Source organism: Pinus tabuliformis, chromosome 8, assembly GCF_031772625.1.
Source record: "Pinus tabuliformis cultivar Carrire ecotype Pingquan chromosome 8, CPIR1, whole genome shotgun sequence".
In the NCBI taxonomy this organism is placed as follows: domain Eukaryota; kingdom Viridiplantae; phylum Streptophyta; class Pinopsida; order Pinales; family Pinaceae; genus Pinus; species Pinus tabuliformis.
In genome coordinates, this window is record NC_142294.1 from 1,770,047,401 (window position 1) to 1,770,067,273 (window position 19,873).

General features: G+C 32.4%; 2 pseudogenes; one reads left to right on the top strand and one right to left on the bottom strand.

The window, feature by feature from the left end:
• Positions 1–7,956: 7,956 nt before the first annotated feature.
• On the bottom strand, positions 7,957–9,678 carry LOC149243229 (DNA damage-binding protein 1 pseudogene; annotated as a pseudogene).
• A 2,076-nt stretch (positions 9,679–11,754) lies between these two features.
• Positions 11,755–19,873, top strand: part of LOC149243230 (transcription initiation factor TFIID subunit 2 pseudogene) — a 44,931-nt pseudogene continuing 36,812 nt past the window's right edge.

Genomic DNA, 19,873 nt, shown 5'->3' on the forward strand with positions numbered 1-19,873 from the left:
TATGAGGATTTCAAGAGAAATATTATCAATATTTAATAGGAAAGGGTCATCATTCAGGCTTCTTGGAACCATTATGTTGCGACGATGTATGTCACCTGGATTCCATGCAGTTACATATTTGTCAAAGAATCTCTTTGCAAGTTGTACATCAGAATCATTTGACCAATCAAGTATTTCCATGTCAGGAGCTCCTTCCAACCATAGGAAACCATGGATATGTGCTGAACCTCTATGCTGCCACTCATATTTGAAAAAAATGAAGATATATTTACTACAAACAATATAAATAGAATCATAATAAAAAATTGACAAAGTATAGAAAATAAATTCAACAACACAAACCTGTACCAAAAGTCTTTAGCTTTAAGATATTTTTGGATAACTTCCTCTCGAAAAATATTGAATCTATGGTGCATAAATGTGGCAACAATATGAGGGTACTAGATAACATTCTCAATTTTCATACAATGCTCATTTAAAGAATGAGAATGTGAATGTATGCGCATGATGTTATGCAACTCTTGCAACTTTGTGTCAGCTGCACTCAAAGTAAAAAATAAATATGGACATCCAAACTAAGTAATCATGTCAGTTAATTCAGCTTGACACTTAGTCCAGTATGCCCTTGTACCTCTCATAAAAGAACCAAACTGCATAAGATGCTCAACCAACTTGTTATCTGGTAAATCAGAAAGTTGGTGACGCAACTCTTCAATTCTTGTAGGTGAGTTATCTTGTAAATGTTTCTTTACAAAAACTACAGCAATCACTTGGCTCTAATGCCACATTATCATGTTCAATAGGTAATATCAAAAGCAAGGATGGATTCCAAATATTTGATCATAGTACCTAAGAAGATGCAATACATACTCATGAAGTTCAACACTACAAATATGTGGTTGCAACCAATTAACATCACCAGTGGGGAACAATTTTGGGAATTCCATATGTAATAACCCCTTTGTATTATATTCATTCACAGGAGAGATTCCAATATTGGGCCAATTACAACATCTCGATAATATTGATCATGTTGGATTTTGAAAAGCAATGCAGCCATCACTTGATATATTTTGACATAACATTAATAATATTTAGACTGAGCGGCATGTCTCCTCACAATTAGAAAGTCAATATCTTCAACATGTCAGGGAAGAATTTGTACAATTGTAGAAATATCTTGAGGAAAGTTAATTGAATGACCGTTATACTTATATTGCCCACCTCGAGCATGTGTCACTTGCAAAATAGGATTCACACGTGCAATTAGCATTTATTTAACTTGAGTAAGAACTCTTAAAATGTGAGGTTGCTCACTAGGATCCATGCTATTATATCGATAAAAATGATGGGCACCTATTTCACTCTTACATCATCTGCAAACAGGTCCTTTAGAATGTCTCAAAACCTAGATTCCGGGATATGATTCTTGGAAAATGTGGCACATTTGGACAACTGACAAGCTATCTATCTTTGCTTGAAATATTTTATGCACTGCAATCATGTTTTCATCAAAATGAATATGATCTCTATTGGCCGGACCATGTTGAGAACCATTTGGAAGAGTAAAATTTCTACCAAAATGTACTTCATCTTCAAGAACATGAGATTCCCTTCCCAAATTTGAAGCATGTCGAATGGATCTATGACAAGGCCTTTCCAAATTTAAGGTCTGCATTTCATGAACCTCAGAGGATGTAAAGGTCTCTTTGTCATAAAATATTTTAAAATTTAATTTCCAACTAATTATAAATGAAAACAATGAAAAAAATAAAATGCATTTAAAATTTACATTTGTTTGTTGATGTGGATGAGGGTTATGAGATGGTTTCTCTTTGCTTCTAACATCAGTGAATGGAACATTTGGGGAGTTAGTTTCTATGCCTTTTATCAAATGAGTTATTTCTTGTTTCAACAAAATAAAATACATTAGAAAACTAAATGTCCAACAAATAAAGTTTAAAAATGGAAAGCAAATCAAATATATTGAACATCTACATTAGTTTTACAATTTGATGTTTTGGATTCCAATTCTCCAACCTGATAAGATGAGATCATGTTTTTTCTATAAAAAATTTATAAAATACAATGTCCAACCAATTGTAAATGAAAATATGAGAAAAATATCAATTGCACTCAACATTCACATTTGTTTAACAATGTGGATGAACGCTATGAGATGGTTCCTATTCACTTCTAACGTCAACAGATGGAACATCTATGAAGTTAATTGTATGCCTCTAATGAAATGAGTTGTGTCCTATTCAAAGAAAATAAAATATGCCATAAAATTCAACATCTAAACAACTAGAAATTCAAAAAATGAAAAGAAAATTAAAAACATTTAAAATTTACATTAGTTTGGCGATTTGATCGTCGAGGAGAATGCCCAGGAAGGTTATGATGTGCTTCATCTTCACTTCTTAGATTAGTGGATGGAACACTTTGGGAACTAATTTCTAGACCTCTATTAAAACGAGTTGTATCATATTCCTAGAGAAGGAAATAGCTTATAAGTTTAGTAAAGAAAATATTTTAAATAGAGGAATGTAATAAAACAACCACTATTGCAGAAAAATTCAAAATATCATTGCGCTACCTCCATTGTTCCACGTGAGATGTTATCAAGGATGACTGATTCTCTTGGTGGGACCACATTACTTTGAGAAGGATGATTGGAAGATCCAATGTTTCAAGCAACTAGCTCCAAATTATCTAACAAATGCCCAGTTAAACTATCATTGAAATCATCACACACAATGTCATCATTACCTCCACCATGGATATTTTGCAACCTTTGGCCTTGGCCGAAACATGAAATTGTAGACATGGAAGTGTTAGGATGGATATTTGCATCCACATTATCGATATGATGTTCTTCCTGATTGCAAGATGTTTCCCAATATTATGAACATTTTCAGGAGAGCATCAAACAACAAAATTATGCTGATGAGGAGCATATTTTGATAATGAACTATCAACATGAAATGTTCTTTCCATTATATCATCCATAGTATGGTACATACGAGGAATTATAAAATAATTTTGAAGAGTGGTTGCACTCGTTATTCTATGATATGTAGCTCTCCTATGCTCATTTATGGCATCCTTATTTTGTTGATACCATAAACGATAACTTTTATTAGACTTGTCACGTGATGCTGGTGATAGATTTCATTTTCTTGTATGCTTGCTTGTTCCTTCAGATGACATGTCTACAATGAATAATAAAATATTCATTATGGAACCATAAACATGGAACATAAAATATATCTAATATAAATAAACACAAAAGAATGAAAAAAGCACAAGGTTTTTTTTTATCAATCATAAAAAAAACATAAAAAGGGTATATGCTATTTTTTCCAACCATATAAACTTATCAAAATGTATAAGGATTTTTCCAAATGGCTAAAAAAAATTGAATTTTTCAAAACGGCTAAAATCAAAAATGAATTTTTCCAAATGGCTTAAACAAAAGGGTCTAAATTTTCATGTATCATACTAGAATCAAAACAGAACCCATACAATCTGGACACAATACTGTAAGAATTATATGACTTGGAAGTATATCTAAAAATATGGAACTATATGCTATCAAAATATAAATGAAAATATTAAAATGTACATAAACATATAACATTGTTTGAGAAGCAATGACAAAAAGCAATACAAATAACATCTACAGCATAACTCATAGCAATTATAATTATACAAACAAAGAAAACTGCATAGCATCCAAACACATTTACATGTAATTAAGAAAACTTTAGGGGAAACAATATGGAATATTTTCCAGCATAAAGATCGATACAAGCATAGAGAGTATATAAAATGAAAATATTTATAGGAACTCCTAAGAATACTAATAGCGTAAGAATCCATATTCACATCTAATGGTGGAATCTCATCAACAGAATCCATACGGGGAGAAATTGCAAAAACATTTCCATACTCAATCAAATCATTGCAATCCTCCAACGTTGGGTACCAAAACCCAGACATTTGTTCATTTGTTGAATTATCAATCATCATGTCATATAATACGAAAGGAATGTCACTGTAGTTGCACATAAGAACCACAACATGGATTATTCGAAATGGGATAACCAGGAGATTTGCTATTTATATCTATAGAAATTTCTTCCAACAACTTCCATATGAAACCCAAATCATCCTCAAAGTAGTCAGTTCTTCCTTCAATGCATGGATGACCAAATTGGAAATGATCTAATTCTTCAATTGACCATACAGAAGTGGAGTCATCATTGACAAGGCATATCAACTTATCCATGTATATTTCTAACGACATACACCATATGTCAGTGATTGGAACAAATTAAAAAACCTATTCATTTTTTATTACATCAAACTAGTAGATTGTATACCCATACCAAGGATAATCTTCATACTCCTTGTCCAAATAGAGCCAAAACAATTTACTTTTATCAAACATTGAATTCTTAGGGGGTGAAGTGCCACCAAATGGAAGATAAGACCTTTGCCAAACCCTATGAAGACTATTGCAAACATAAAATTTAGATTCCATTCTACCATACGTATGTTTTAGAACAATCGAGTCATATTTTTTGTTCCTTACATTTTCCAATAATGAAAAGAATACCCAGTCTCCAATTGATATTTTCCCTATGTTTTTAAAGGCTTTTGTAAATGGATTCGTTACAAAATAGTTGTGTGTATAGGAGTATTCTGTTGGTAAGGATAAAACCACCATTGGTCCAACAGTAGACTCTACTTTGTATCTTGAATCTATGAATCACAAATGAAAATGAGATATGTGCCCATTCTGATTAAGGTATTCAACAACAAAATAATTATTTTCATTATTGAGGAAAGGAAGCCTAAATTCAAATTCGTTCATAGAGACATGCTTGCAATGCAATAAGAAAGAAGGGTTTTCCAAAACATTCTTCCATTTCTTACAAATAGTGCTAAACTTTATCACAACTAATAAAGGGAGCCAGAGGAAGACAATTTCAAGAATTTCGAATGGAAGCCAACTCCAATAGCTGGATCCATGATCAAACAATGAAATCACCTAACATAAAAAAAAATAATAAAAAAAAAAACACATTTTATATCAACAAAATTAATGTTGAATATAATTAAAAGTAACATACATACATAATTTACCATCTACGCATATAGAAAAACTTCACATATACACATTGTATAAAATGAAATGAGTGATCAAAACATTAGTACAACAATGAACAAAATTCCACAGATTTTTAAACCTAATCTCTATAATCCAATATTATTAATGTTAGTAAACCTATAATTATGTTTATATTAATATCTATGTTTAATATTGATGTTATAATGTTTCGATTCATATATTTTTAATATCGATATCAATTTTTTATTTTCAATATAAATATTAACATTAAACCAAATTTTCTAACGTTAAAAAACCTAAACTTCAAAACCTCTTGTTATAAATTAACGCAATGCTACATGAACCAAACAATATAAAATTACCAAATATTTTAATCTTAACATCACTGAACCTAAATAAACCTAAGTTTATTAACTCTAACATTTAATAAAAATATTTACATAAAAAAATATTCACATTAATGTATAGATGCAAAATATATTTTTACATAGATTTCTACATTTAATAATAATAATAATAAGAATTAACATTAAAAGAGATATTTACTTTTAATATTAATGTAAAACATATATTAATATATTGATGTTTAATACATTATAGAGATTCTATATTGAATACAATAAATTGAATTAATAACAAATTAACATAATTTATTATTAACACAATTTTTACATGGATTGTCAATTTATTTATTTAAATCTAAATGAAGAAAATTTAAATATATAAATATTTTATATCAAATCAAAATAAACCAAATGTATTATATAAATGTATTACATAAAATAGATTTTATATTGAAAACACAAAATTAAATCAATAAGAAATTTTAGATGTTTTAGTAACAACACAATTTTTACATCCATTCTTAATATTTGTATTTAAATGCAAATGAACTAAATTCTAAATGTTTTTCTATGCCTTTTTTTTGTTCTAATTCGTGAATTGTACTAATTTTTGGATTACATAAAATAAATCTATAGCATACATTTAACATAAATCTATAAAATAGATTTTATTATCTAAAATATATAAAACATATTTAACATAAATCCATAAAATAGGTTTCATTATTTAAAATCTATATTTTTGTTTACATAAATCTAGTACATATAATAGATGACTCTTTTGTTAAGGTTTGGTGTATTAAATTCTTTAGTTAAAAATAGGGTTTCATTATATGCATATTTACTTTGTGTAATAAAACATTCTTATTTTTTCCCCTAGTATCTATACCATTGTCTCAAGGATTTTTGACTATTGTTCACTTTCAAAACACATAATATCCACACTATTAACATGGCATGTGTCCCATTCCAAAATATTATTGAAAATAATAAAAACATCCAAACAATGGAATAGATTGAATGAATTAGATTTATTGATTAAAATACATTGACTGCATACAAATGTATTGATTAAAATAAAATCTATTCAATGCATTAAATTTATTCAAAATTGGACCCTGAAAGGCTGCTGTGATCAGGTAGACTTTAAGTAGCTATTTCAAACCTACTTTAGGCTGAGGCTTAGCCTCCCCAACCTGAGAGGGCTCTCTCACAAAATTACAGATTTGGATAATGAATAAGATGTCTAACTCTATTAAACAAAATGAACAAGTATAAGAGGTTGAAATACAATTAGAAAGTATCCATTGGGCTTATGGAGTCATTGACAGTAAGGTTAGCTTTGCATAGAGGTCAGGGCATTCAGAATCCAACATATGTAAACACAACAAACACATGGAGAACCAACACAGTTTACAAATGTATGAAGGAAATTAGAGCACTGTTAGTGATTTCTAAGTAATCAGACATTCATAACACTGTAGATAATAGGAAAAAGACAACACAAGACATTTGGAACATCGAATTCCTTTTGATTCCTGAGAAGCAAGGCCAATACTGTATTACTAGAAAATAGAGTCTTTACACAAAGCACAATCTGAGAGCTTTTCTCAATAATTTTCCAACCCTTTGTACATCCGATGTTCTGCTATATATAGAGCTCTTTTACATACTTGAGATTCCTCCTCCATCATGAGGGGAACTCGAATTATTCTTATTATGACACCTATTAACATTTTAAACTAACTATTAAAAGCAACTTACTGCTAATTGAAAGCTCTAGAAACCTAAGACAATTAGGAGTGTAACTCCACATCACGTTGGTAATATCATTTATTACAATCAAAACTCGTTCTATGACAAGTGGTCTCCTTCAGTTTTGCTTTGGTGGATGTTTGAAGCTCCTTGCTGGCCCTTAATGTCTTATCTCTTTACTGCTGCTGGAAAGTAGGAAACTGCCCCTGTTTTTCTGCTTTTGGTCTCCACAAAGATATTCGAAACCAATTATCCATGTTGTTCTTCTTTGATTACACAAAAATGTATTGGAGTGCCACGTTCTTCATGTGCTGTAGACCCTGGCTCATGCACACGTGTTAAGACAACACCTGTCTAATGCTGTTTGAAGCATTATGACCAAAGCTAGCTATGAATAATGACCACTTTATAACACATAGCTTTAGAGCTCATATATGTTTTTCCTCAGCTTGTTCTGCCCCTACTGGATGCTCATATTTTGTTAATGATCCTCTTTATACACCTCCTTTCAAAAAAAATTTCCACTTTGTCAATCATAATTGATCAACTGAATTATAACATGCAGCTACAACAGTTTCGTAGCGTGCTACGAAACTACTGTGTAATTTCAAAAACACAGTCTTAATGCCAAAATTTGACTGTCTTGAGCTTCATTATCTTGAAATGTCTCTTTTCATGTGCCCTGAAGCTGTTCAAAACTGAATGCAAAGGCCCTTTTTAACTCTTAAACACCACATTCCTCTTGAGAGATAGTTGCTTTACCTCTACTGGAACAGACATTGCAGTTGCAATTTCCTCCATCTGATTTCTGCTGAGATCCAGAAATGACTCAATCAAATCACCGTCCAGGAAACTTTTTGCATCCACAGTCTTCCTTTCATTGCTAAATGATCGCCACTGTTCATGGCTTAAGCCCCCTACTCCCTTGATCACCTTGACAAGATTTGCTTGCAACTTTTCAAGAAACAGATATTGCTCCTGAGGAAGAGATGCAATGACACCAATAACACCATTGACTGTTCCAAATATAACTGTAGGAATCTGGCTAGATTCTGAATCTGGCAGACGTATAACAAGAGATCCATGCCTAAAAAGATTAACAAACTCTCCTAAGTGGTATTCACCTACAACTTCCAATTTTCCTCTCTCTTCATCAGTTGCAGCATCACTATTTTTCCTCACTGTAAAAAGGTTGAAATTGTTCTCTGCTCCAAGGTATATATCGTCATCCAGAATTTCAACTGCTGTCATTCAATTTGCATTATAATCATGAGTCCTCTCTTCAATTGCTCCCTCCTCATGTTTGTATATCAATAAAGAGATTGATTTCATCAAATCACCAACTACAATAACATCTCCACGAGATTGAACATATAGTGTAAGAATATGACCATGATGGCTACATTCAGACTGCAACTCTCTTGAACCATCATCACGGAGCTCCCATTTGTATAACTGAATCTTTTGATTGATGCCAGCAAGCAACTTTCCATTAAATGCATTCAGATCGTAAATAGAACCCTTTGTCTCCTTCTCAGTAACAAGTTGCAGTTTACCATCTTCAACTGAAGATACTAAAATTCGGCCCTTGTTAGGTTCGTTCTCCTCAGGCAATACGTGTGCTGTCCCAACACAATAATAAGCATTGTTGTCATCTGTAAATGAACAACTTAGGATGGAACATCCATTTTCATAAGTATCAAGTTGATATGATGAAAGAACTTCAAATGTCTGATCATCTAACAGGCGCACAAAGTGTGTTTCAGTCTCCTCAATATTTGTCTGAGAATACTTCACACTGCAAATGGCAAAGGTGCGAAATTTCTCTTGATGGCAAATATGATGAGCATGCTCTCCAAGAGGAACTGCACGGATATGAAGTTATTGAATGTCATCAATTCACCCAATAGTAAGCAGGTCCTCCTTTGCAATTGCAAAGCTCTCTGGAAAGGAAACTGAATTGAAAGGGCACATGTGATTGACTTCCTTGAGATTCACATTGCTATACAACAACTTCCGATTGCTACTGTAAATAATGGCCGGCCTGTCTGATGCTGCAAAAACATGTGCTGTGTTCTTAGAGCGAAAAGTCCTCAAGGTGATAGCTTTTGTACCCAATGAAATCTTCTTCCGGTCAGACAACTCTCCAGTGCTCATATTCAATATGAAGTTGAATAGATGCCCATCCCCAAGACCACATGGAAAACTAAAACTAAGCTCAAGATTGTTTACAAGGAATAGTTTCAGACTACCCCAAATCCAAAGAAAAGATGCAAAACCCAAAAGGACATTTCCCCGATTGCTTGAACGACCAAAACCGTAGGGCAAAGTACAACTGTAAACATGTGCCAGTACCAAGACACCTAACGACCTAATGATGAGGATACGCGGTTGAATTGATAGGTAAAGTTCAAGGAGTGACACGTGGTGTTGAAACATTAACAGATTTTATATTTGCGCTACGAAAACTCCTAGACAGTTTTGTAGCGCATAAGAACCTTGAAACAAGTTTCGACATATCATGTTCATGTGAGCTATGAGACGAATGATAGACTAAGACAGAGAATTGACCCCTTTTGACATACCAAAAAGATTCTTAACAAGACTCCTATTCAAAATCTTAGACTCTAAAACAACATGAAAAGACCAGACCAAGACTGACACCAACCTTTGTCAAATTTGAAAAATTGATGCTCAGAATTTGATTTTTTTTTTATTTTTTTTAAAGTGATAACACTTTATACATCAAAGTTATGCTAGGAAAATATTTGTATCAATTTTCATCTCAAACGGAGAAAAAACAAACTACCATCCCATAAATTAGAGATTTGATCATCAAAATATGCATGTAAGCTAAATAAGGAAAGTCATTATAAAATGCCACATAGGAGTTGTTATTTTTATACAAAATGATGGTTTAAACCTACAATAAATACAATATATGCATAGTGATTTGATTAAATGCACCACTTTTACCACTATAAAATGTTTAAAACCAATGATCGTGAGGCATTGGTATGAAGAGGTTTCAAAAACTCAGCGCAATCATATGGTCTCAATATGAAATGTTGGAATGGAAAATGTTCAACCCATGTTGAATTTGGAAATGTATCCAATTCAAAAAGAATTTTTGATAACCATTTCAAGATGCATTTACTCATTTAGGATTTAAAGTTAAACCAATAATTTTCAAAATCTCACTCAATCTTAAATGGAAAACTAGAAATCGGCATGCCAGAAATTAGAGAGTTATCATCAACATGTGAAAGTGAGTTAATGAGAAATTCCTTTATGAAAATGCCACCAAAAGATTTATTATGCTAAATCATTGTTTAACCATACAATAAATGCCATATATGCTTAGTGCTTTTAGTGATTTGAACAAATGTACCACTATTATTGTTACAAAATGTTTAAAACCAACTGTGGTGAGGCATAGGTATCAACAGGTTTAAAAGACTCATCACAACCATATGGTCTCAATCTAAAATGTTCTCATGGAAAATTTTCAAGGCATGTTGTTAATTTCTAAATGTATCTGTTCCAAAAAGAAATTCTAATAACCCTTTTATATGCATTTACTCATTCAGGATTTAATGTTTAAATTAATAATTTTCAAAACTCCACTCAATCTTATTATGCAATAATGGAAATCCCCATAAAAGATATTAGATAGTTAATCACTAAGATGTACATGTAAGTTAAATAAAGAAAATTGTTATAAAAATACCACAAAAAAGTTATTATTCTAACTAATGGTTTAACCATGCAATATATACCATATATGTGATTTGATTAAATGAAACAATTTTAAATAAAATGATCAAAATCAATTATTGTAACCTATAGGTATGATAGGGTTTCCAAATCTCAACACAACCATATAGCCTCAATCTGAAATATTCTAATAGAAAATATTGAGTGCATCCTCTCAATTTGAAAATATATCCAGTTCAAAACAAAAAAAAATAATAATCATTCTCTCAATTTGTAAATATATCCCCTTCAAAACAAAAATAATTAATAACTGTCTCACAGATTTAAAGTAATCATTTTCTAAACCCAACTAAATATCAAATATGTAACTCATATCATTTCATGCCTGACTTTTTTCACAAACTCAATGTAAATGCTCAAAATTTATGCAAATTCATATCAAACCAATCTTATTTAAAAAAATAAATAAAATGAAATCCTGGCGTATGTATGAATCCATATACTCCTTATTTGCAAGGTAAGAGTAACCCAATGGGTGCAAAGCAGATCACGCAGAGCAAACAAAATCGCTGCAGGCTAAGCTGAAAGAGAGGGAAAGGGTTTTCGAGGTTTGTCATTGGAGTCAGGTGTGTCTGTGGAGACAAATGATCTAACAGAGTGACTCATCAGACGTTTCCAAAAGATGTTGAGTAGCTCACATGGAAGGACTGTGAGCCGGATCCTCACCGCAATGTCACATTGAGGTCGAAATTCCGTTAGGTTGAAATCTGGAAATAGAATTGGCCAAGTAGGTAACCGATGGGAGATGATGGTGCTGCAGAAAAGGTAAAGGGAAAGGCTTGTCTGTACAGCCGCAGGGGTGTGCGGATTTTGAGTTTCAATGCAGGAGGTGCGATGGTTTATGGAGGCACTGGAGAAAAAATGCGTGGCTAGATTGATTTCAACTTACGCCAAACTATATATTAAATTTTTTTTTTGAAAAAAATTGCAGAACAAAGGATTGTGCACTTTTCTTAGCAGATAGAAGCCTACATAAACCCCTTCAAATCGTTCCAGGAATTTGACTTAACTTAGTTTCATATGGCTTGGCTTCAACAATTCTAACAATCCACCCACTGAGAAATGTAAGCATCCACCCAGAAATGTACACTACTTTGATTTTAATAGATGGAGTGATGGTTGTTACAATCCTACATGGAGTGATGGTTGTTACAATCCTAGATGGAGTGGTAGAATGCAGGTTACAGTCCATTAAATAGAGTGGCAGGTGTTACAATCCATATTATATTATTTTATTTTTATTTTTATTTTTTCTCATTAATTAACAAGAGTGCCTACCAGCAACAACAAACTCTTAGTTTATTTTACTTAAATGTTTTTCCAAGTGGCAATATTTAGAGGCCAAAGTGATTACACACCACTTACCTAATGAATTCGACAAAATAGTTACAGAATTTGAAAAGTTTTAACTTTTAATCACAATTTGACCTACATGGTGATGAATAACAAGTATAATAAATATTTAATGACAATGTCAAATGCTCAATGAAGAAACCTTGCTCTTATTCCTCCAGGTTGCCATATATTCCTCCACTTTTTAGCATCCAAATGTTTAAGAATGTAAACAAGCATTTGTTTCAAAGTGATATTTGAAACTAAATTTTTAATTTCATTTTCTCTAATCGCAATACAGGGAGATAAATGAGAGGAACATTAAATATTTAATCATGATTTGGTAAAAAATTAATTTAAACAAGGTTTAAACAGATGATTTAGATATGCAAGGAAATTATCAATTTCAATTTCATTCATTGATAGAGTGGCAATGGATACTCTGATCTCTCAATTTAGACCATCTGATCAGAAAAAATAATTAGCAAAAATATTAAAGTGGCCAATTCCAATAGGGGGATGCGTATCTGTGTAATTATTGAAAATTATTAATGTAAAAAAAAGGTATGTTAATTAAAAATTAAATTTCAAGAAAATGTTTGAATGGCATGGTATTATTTAATTATTAAAAATTATTAATGGAAATATATATGGTTAATTAAAAGTTAAATTTCAAGATTAGTGTATCTTAGTCTATAATAAGATTTGAAAATATTTTATAATATAATATAATTTTATTTTTTATTTTTATGTACTTTAATGAATCAAGATATTTAACATAACATAAAAATATCTCTGCCATAGAAATGTATTAATAATTATTAATGGAAATACAAATGCTTAATTAAAAGTTAAATTTCAAAATTAGTGTAGCTTAGTCTATAATAAAATTTGAAAAAATTTAATAATATAATATAATTTTATTTTTTATTTTTATATAATTTAACTAATCAAAATATTTAACCTAACATAACAATATATCTTCCATACAAATGTAACCAATGTCTCTCAACATAATAATCTTTACTAACTATGTTAAAAATTATAAACCAAAATAATATTATTAACTTTCTCTATAAAAGCTAAATAATATTATTTGCCTTCTCTATATTTATTAGAATGTTATATATATCCTATTTGTGTGGAGGTAGGGGTTTTTGTAGGCACAAAATATTGGTTAGATGGTCATTTGTTATTAGATGTGTTTATGGATTAAAGAACGATTGAATATGTAAAAAATTCTTATTAATATATGAATGTTCTGTTTTTTTTCTTTTTGAAAAAAAATATATCCGATTTAATTTTGAAAAAGGTGACAACTATAAACACATTGCCAAATGATGTATCATTAAAAGATGTTTACATCTTTATAGTAGAAAGCAATACTCATGAATATGTTTCTAGTAACTATGCTTTCTACCATGTTTTTGCAAAAGCAGAAATCACATCCATATCATCTAAAACTTTATTCAATCAAATTATGAGTGGTTGGTATTGTGATCATTCTGTAAAATAGGGATTTAGACGTATCATAGGTGAATAGATATTCAATTAATTTCTATAACAGTGAAAGGATGACAAATACTAGGAAAAAGAATTTTATAACTATAACGCCTTCCCAGCTCTACTCCACTCTACCCTGTCTTCTCAGTGTTGCTCCCCTGTGATCCTACCACATGAAATAAATTGAATTTGACCAAAAATTCAGCCGAGTTGAATGATTTTTTTAACAAATACGACAGAATAAAGTCAATCTATTTTTTTTCGAAATGTCGTACTCACATTTTAAAAAAATCAAATATTTCTAGAGACTTGTCTAGTCATTATATGTTTTTAGAGTTTTTGGTTGGAATTCAATTGATTTTTCTTTAAATGCTTAAAATCGATTTTTAACATATGAATTTAACATCTTGACACTCAAATTGTGGAGAGTTTACAACATAGACTTGTGATACCAACAAATTTTTAGAGTTTTTGGTTGGAATTCAATTGATTTTTCTTTAAATGCTTAAAATCGATTTTTAACATATGAATTTAACATCTTGACACTCAAATTGTGGAGAGTTTACAACATAGACTTGTGATACCAACAAATCCTTATCAAATTATGGTAAAATTAAACTGAAAAACTCTCAAAATTAACTACTGCTCGATTAGAACTTGCCATAAAACTTGGATTTCTATTTTTTCTCCTTCAACTTGCTTAAAACAAACAACTGGTGAATTACTGGCCTTCATATGTCCATGCATACTTGGAAATTTTTTTAAAATTTTTAACTTTTCTCTCCAACTTGGTCAAAACGAATGATCAATGAATTCTTCCCTCATGTCCTCCATGTATTGATAGCACTGTTTTGAAAGCCTGAACACTGAGACAGACAATAATTAATATGAAAAATAATTTTTTTTTATACTATATTACAATTTGAGATGTTTTTAATATTTTCAGACTTATTTGTCAATCCATTTATAGTAAAGGTAGACAATAAAAATAAAGAGAACACCACGCAGACCAAATGTTAACTGATCTTTCAGGATTTTGTATATAGTTAGGATGGACTTAGTTAGGAAATTGATTACTTGTTTCCCATATTTCTAGTTATGGAGACATAATTTCTCCCTCTGATTTTTCTGTATAAATCCCATTTTTCTGATTAATAATAAAAATAAGAACCCCATAAGTTTTATCATGAAGTTCTCCATACTTGTTTAACAGTGGTATCAGAGCACGAGGTTTGGAAAGCGTTGGAGTGGTGATCCATTTTTTCTAAGGAATCGGCATGGTCAAGAAGTCCATGTTAATTAATGATGATTGGTTAAGAACACCGAGATCTTGACAAACATGGCGAGATCCTTTGGTGAAGTAACGAGGAAAAGTGGTGATTGAGGGTCCTGCACAATTCCATGGTGTTATCCAAAACCACCCTCGAGACCACCCTTGGTGGTTTCTGAAATCAGTGAGAGTGCCCCCAAAATAATTGAGTCGTAGATCACAATTTGTGAAACAACCTTCCGAGACCACCTTGTTTATTAACATTGGTAAAACTTTGTGTCCTCACTCAACCCTGGATATGTCAGAGCCACTCTAAACCATCAATTTGGTTCGACCATTACATACGATGTTATGTGCCAAGGATTGGTTGAGAGTTGATTTGCGTCATTGTTGAAGAGTTTATCCACGCCATTTCTCGAGAGTTTATTCGAGCTGTTGATTGTGCTTGACTGTTATGCACCCACAGGACCATCTACACCATCACATTTATTGTCAGATGTAACGACAAATTGATTTAGATCATTTATTCTGATGTGTTGATTTTATAATTTTTTACCATTGTTGACTGTGACTAATGTTTATATTTATATTGGTTATATATGAGGCTAAGGAGAAAATTCCTTATCAATCATGTTGCTCGAGTTAATTTGATAATTTAAAATTCACCTGGTTAAGATAGAATGTGTTAATATATCATTCAGAAGGCAAGTTATCAAACATATTTTTTTATTTTTTTTTTAGCAATTTTGCATGTTTTGACTATTGAGATTGTCTGCAAAAATGAATTATTTAGTTTCTCTAGTTGTTGTTATTTTTGGAAAGGAAAATTATGACGAGTGGTAATGGAAAATTAAAAATACACTTATTTTTAATAATTCGTGTCATGGAGTTTGTGAAGGAAAAGATGACAATAAACCAGATTCGCCTGGTGAAGAAAAACAAATATCAATCTCGGAGAGTAAAGATAAAAATTCCCTTGCATTAATCTCTACTTCAGTCTTAGAAGAGGTAAGAAAATACATTATTCAAAGTAAAACAACATATGAAGAAATAACAAAATTGAAGGAACTTTATGATTCACATTCAGAATTGGAGATAATTCAATTATTATTGAAGTTGTTTAATATGGAGATGAAAGATACTAACCCTTTGAAACTTGCGTTTGAAATTAAAGCCATCGATCATGAAATTGAATCTATTGGTGTTAAGGTTGATCTAAAGCTCACTTTATAAAATCCCTCTAACCTATTTATTCACACTACTTGGAATCACTACAAGCTAGTGGACAATTAAAAGATTTAAACTTTGATAGATTAGTAAGAAAAATTGCAGAAAGAGAAAAATAATTTGGCAAGAAAGAACCCCTACCCAATCATAATGCTAAAATGATGTAGGAGCATTCGGACTTAGCCAGCAATGTGAAAGTTTGTTCACATGTTGTGGCTAAACGAGTTGAATTTCATTGACCTGATTGGTCAAAAGTCAGTTTTACTGAGAGGGTTGGATCTCTCAAGAAATGAGTTGTATTTCATTATTGTAATAGTTAGAAATTGTCTTATTTTAGGTTCAAAGATAAGTTGTTAGCATAGAGCTAGGAATTAGAGATTTGTTGTTAGATTTATTAAAAATAGAGATTGAGTTGTTAGACATAGTTAGAGTGATATCCAATTGATAAAAGGAAGGAAAAATGTAATGAAAGAAGAGAGAGGATTGAGTGGAGCAAGAGCAAGAATAGTGTGAGGATTGTATTTGAAACAGAGGTCTTTATTTGTGTAATCAGGCCAAGGCCGAGACTCTATAATTATTTTATTGTGAATGAATAATATTGTGTGTGTGATCAATTCTCAAGTCTTTGGAAACCCTCATTGTACCTTTGTTTCCTTTGTATACGAGCGAGAGTTTATTCCTTTGTTTTTCTATGTTTCATGTCTAAATCGCAGAATTAATAGAAGTCCGAGGCCTTTTTAAATATCATTGTTTGATGTTGATTTAGTTCTAACCGTCAGATCACCGATATTGGATTGGCAAAGTTTATTACATAGTTTTGGTCCCACAAGCAGAAAACCCAACTTACACTAAGAATCAGCACAAAACATAGATCGGATCCAAGCCCAGACATGAAATATTATAGACAGAGGCTTTTAAACCTCATCAAGTCCGTGGTTCTCCATCGCATCACAATTCTAAAGTAGAAGGAGCCTGGCCAAGTGAACTTGTGACTTGCGATCGACCGATTCAATCGTGGCCATTAGATCGTGAATAAATCACAACCGTTGGATCACGGAAGCAGTCTCGCTACAGTGAATGGTATTTCGGGCGGCTCAAGAGTTGTAAGCTGTTTTGAAGGGTCGGCACCCGATCCCATTGAACGTTCGACACGTAGCACAAGAAAGGAGAGAGGAAACCGCTTATTGGGCAGTTATTCCCCGCGTATGTGTCACGCCCGAAATCTCTGACAACTGTCAGATCAAACAGATCCAGATCAATGGTCATGAAGGATCGTGCATGTTGACTTTCAGTGTACGACGAGCGTGCCGACTCAAAAGGTAAAATTCATTGTTTTGGCTTGTTTTCAAAGGTATTTCGGTTTAAAAGAAAAAGGTCGGGTTATAATTAAAAGGGAACCGTGGGGTGATTATTGGGGTTTCTTGAGTTCTACTTCTGCCTACATCAATTTTCGTATCAGAGCAGAAGTTAAGGTTGATTGCAACAAAAATGCCACCAAGGAGAGGAGCTAGCATTGGTTGAGGAAGACCTGTAGCAAATGCAGTTCTATTGGAAGAGATCTGGAGTCTGCGAATGAGGATGGAAACAATTGAGACTGCTCAGAGAAGAATACCTGATGAAGGAGCTAACAGTGCTAAAGAAGAATCTTCTGAGGAAGAAGAAGAGGAGGAAAATGAAACTACCAGAGTTATCAAGATGTTGGCAAAAGTATGAGGAAAAACAAAGATGGAAATTCCTATGTATGAAGGAAGTCTCAATACAGAAGAGCTAATGGATTGGATCAATTCATTGGACAAATATTTTGACTATGAAGAGGACACTGATGACAAACAGAAGGTGAAATTTGCAGTTACCAAATTGAAGGGTCATGCAACTGTTTGGTGGGATGAACTACAAACATCCAGAACGAGGAAAGGAAAGTCCAAGATCAAGTAATGGGAAAAAATGGTAAGTAAAATGAAAGCCAAATTTATGCCTAAAGATTATCAGTTAAATATTTTTAAACAATTGCAAAATTTAAGGCAAAAAAGAATTTCTGTTAAGGAATACATAAAAGAGTTCTATAGATTGAGTATTAGAGCAGGACATCCAGAAGATGGCATGGAGAAGGTAGCTAGATATATCAATGGCTTAAGGTATGACATCTAGGATGAGATCAACTTGTTTAGTCTAAAGACTATTGAAGATGCCTATCAAGTAGGTTTGAAGGTAGAAGAGAAGATGTTGAGAAAACAGACTCAAAGAAATAGAGGAAGAAGCTTAATAAGAGGTAGAGGAACTACCAGACCAAGGGGACAATAACATCAGCATGAAGCAAGCAGCTCAAGTAGCAAACCACCATAGAGGGGAGACTTTAATAGAGGAAGATTTGCACCTAGAGGAAGAGGTCAAAGAAGAGATGTTCGGTGTTATGCATGTGGAGAATGGGGACTTGTGTCATGGGATTGTCCTCATAATAAACCAGCAAGTCAGAGGAATGCGAATGTGGCTGAGGCAAAGCCAAAACCACCTCTACTTATGGAAAAGGAGGAACCCCCTGAAGTAGGAGAATCCCTGTTATTGAGAAGGACCTTGCTTAAGATAGAGAAGGAGATTGAAGAACCAGCTCAGAGGAAGAGTTTGTTCAGAACTACATGCAAATCTAAAGGTAAGTGTTGTAAAGTGATAATTGACAGTGGAAGCACTGATAACCTTGTTTCTACAGAGATGGTGGACAAGCTAGGGTTGGTAAAGACAATACACCCTACTCCTTACAGAGTGTCATGGTTACAGAAGGGACATCAGATTATTGTGACAGAACAATGCAAGGTTGAGATACAAATTGGTACGTATAAAGATGTGATATTATGTGATGTAATGCCCATGGATGTATGCCATGTATTACTAGGAAGATCGTGGAAATTTGATCAAAAAGTTATTCATGATGGGAGGAGAAACACTTATACTCTGGAGAAGGATGGAACTAAACATACACTGTTGCCATTGAAGGATGAAGCTGACAAGGGAGCACTTGAAAATAGTGTTATGCTGATGAGTGGGAAGGAGCTGTTACAAGAGGTTGAAAAAGGTGAAGAAATGAATTTTGTTGTCATAGGGAGACCTAAGGTAATTTTGACTTCCACAAACTTAGATGATTTACCTAAAGAAATCAAAACTTTGTTGAATGATTTTGCTGATATTGTTGTGGATGAGTTGCCAAATGCATTACAACCGATCAAGAGTATTCATCATCATATTGATCTAATACCAAGAGAAAGTTTTCCAAACAAAGCAGCATACAGATTAACTCCTCAAGAGAATGCAGAAGTTGGAAGAAAAGTGTAGGAGCTGATGGATACAGGGTTAATCATTGAAAGTCTTAGTCCATGTGTTGTACCAACAGTACTCAATCCAAAGAAAGGAGGAGAATGGCGTATGTACATAGATTCCAGAGCCATCAACAAGATCACTATTAGGTATAGATTCCCCTTGCCATGCATGGATGATTTGATGGATTGTTTGAGTAAATCAAAATATTTTACTAAA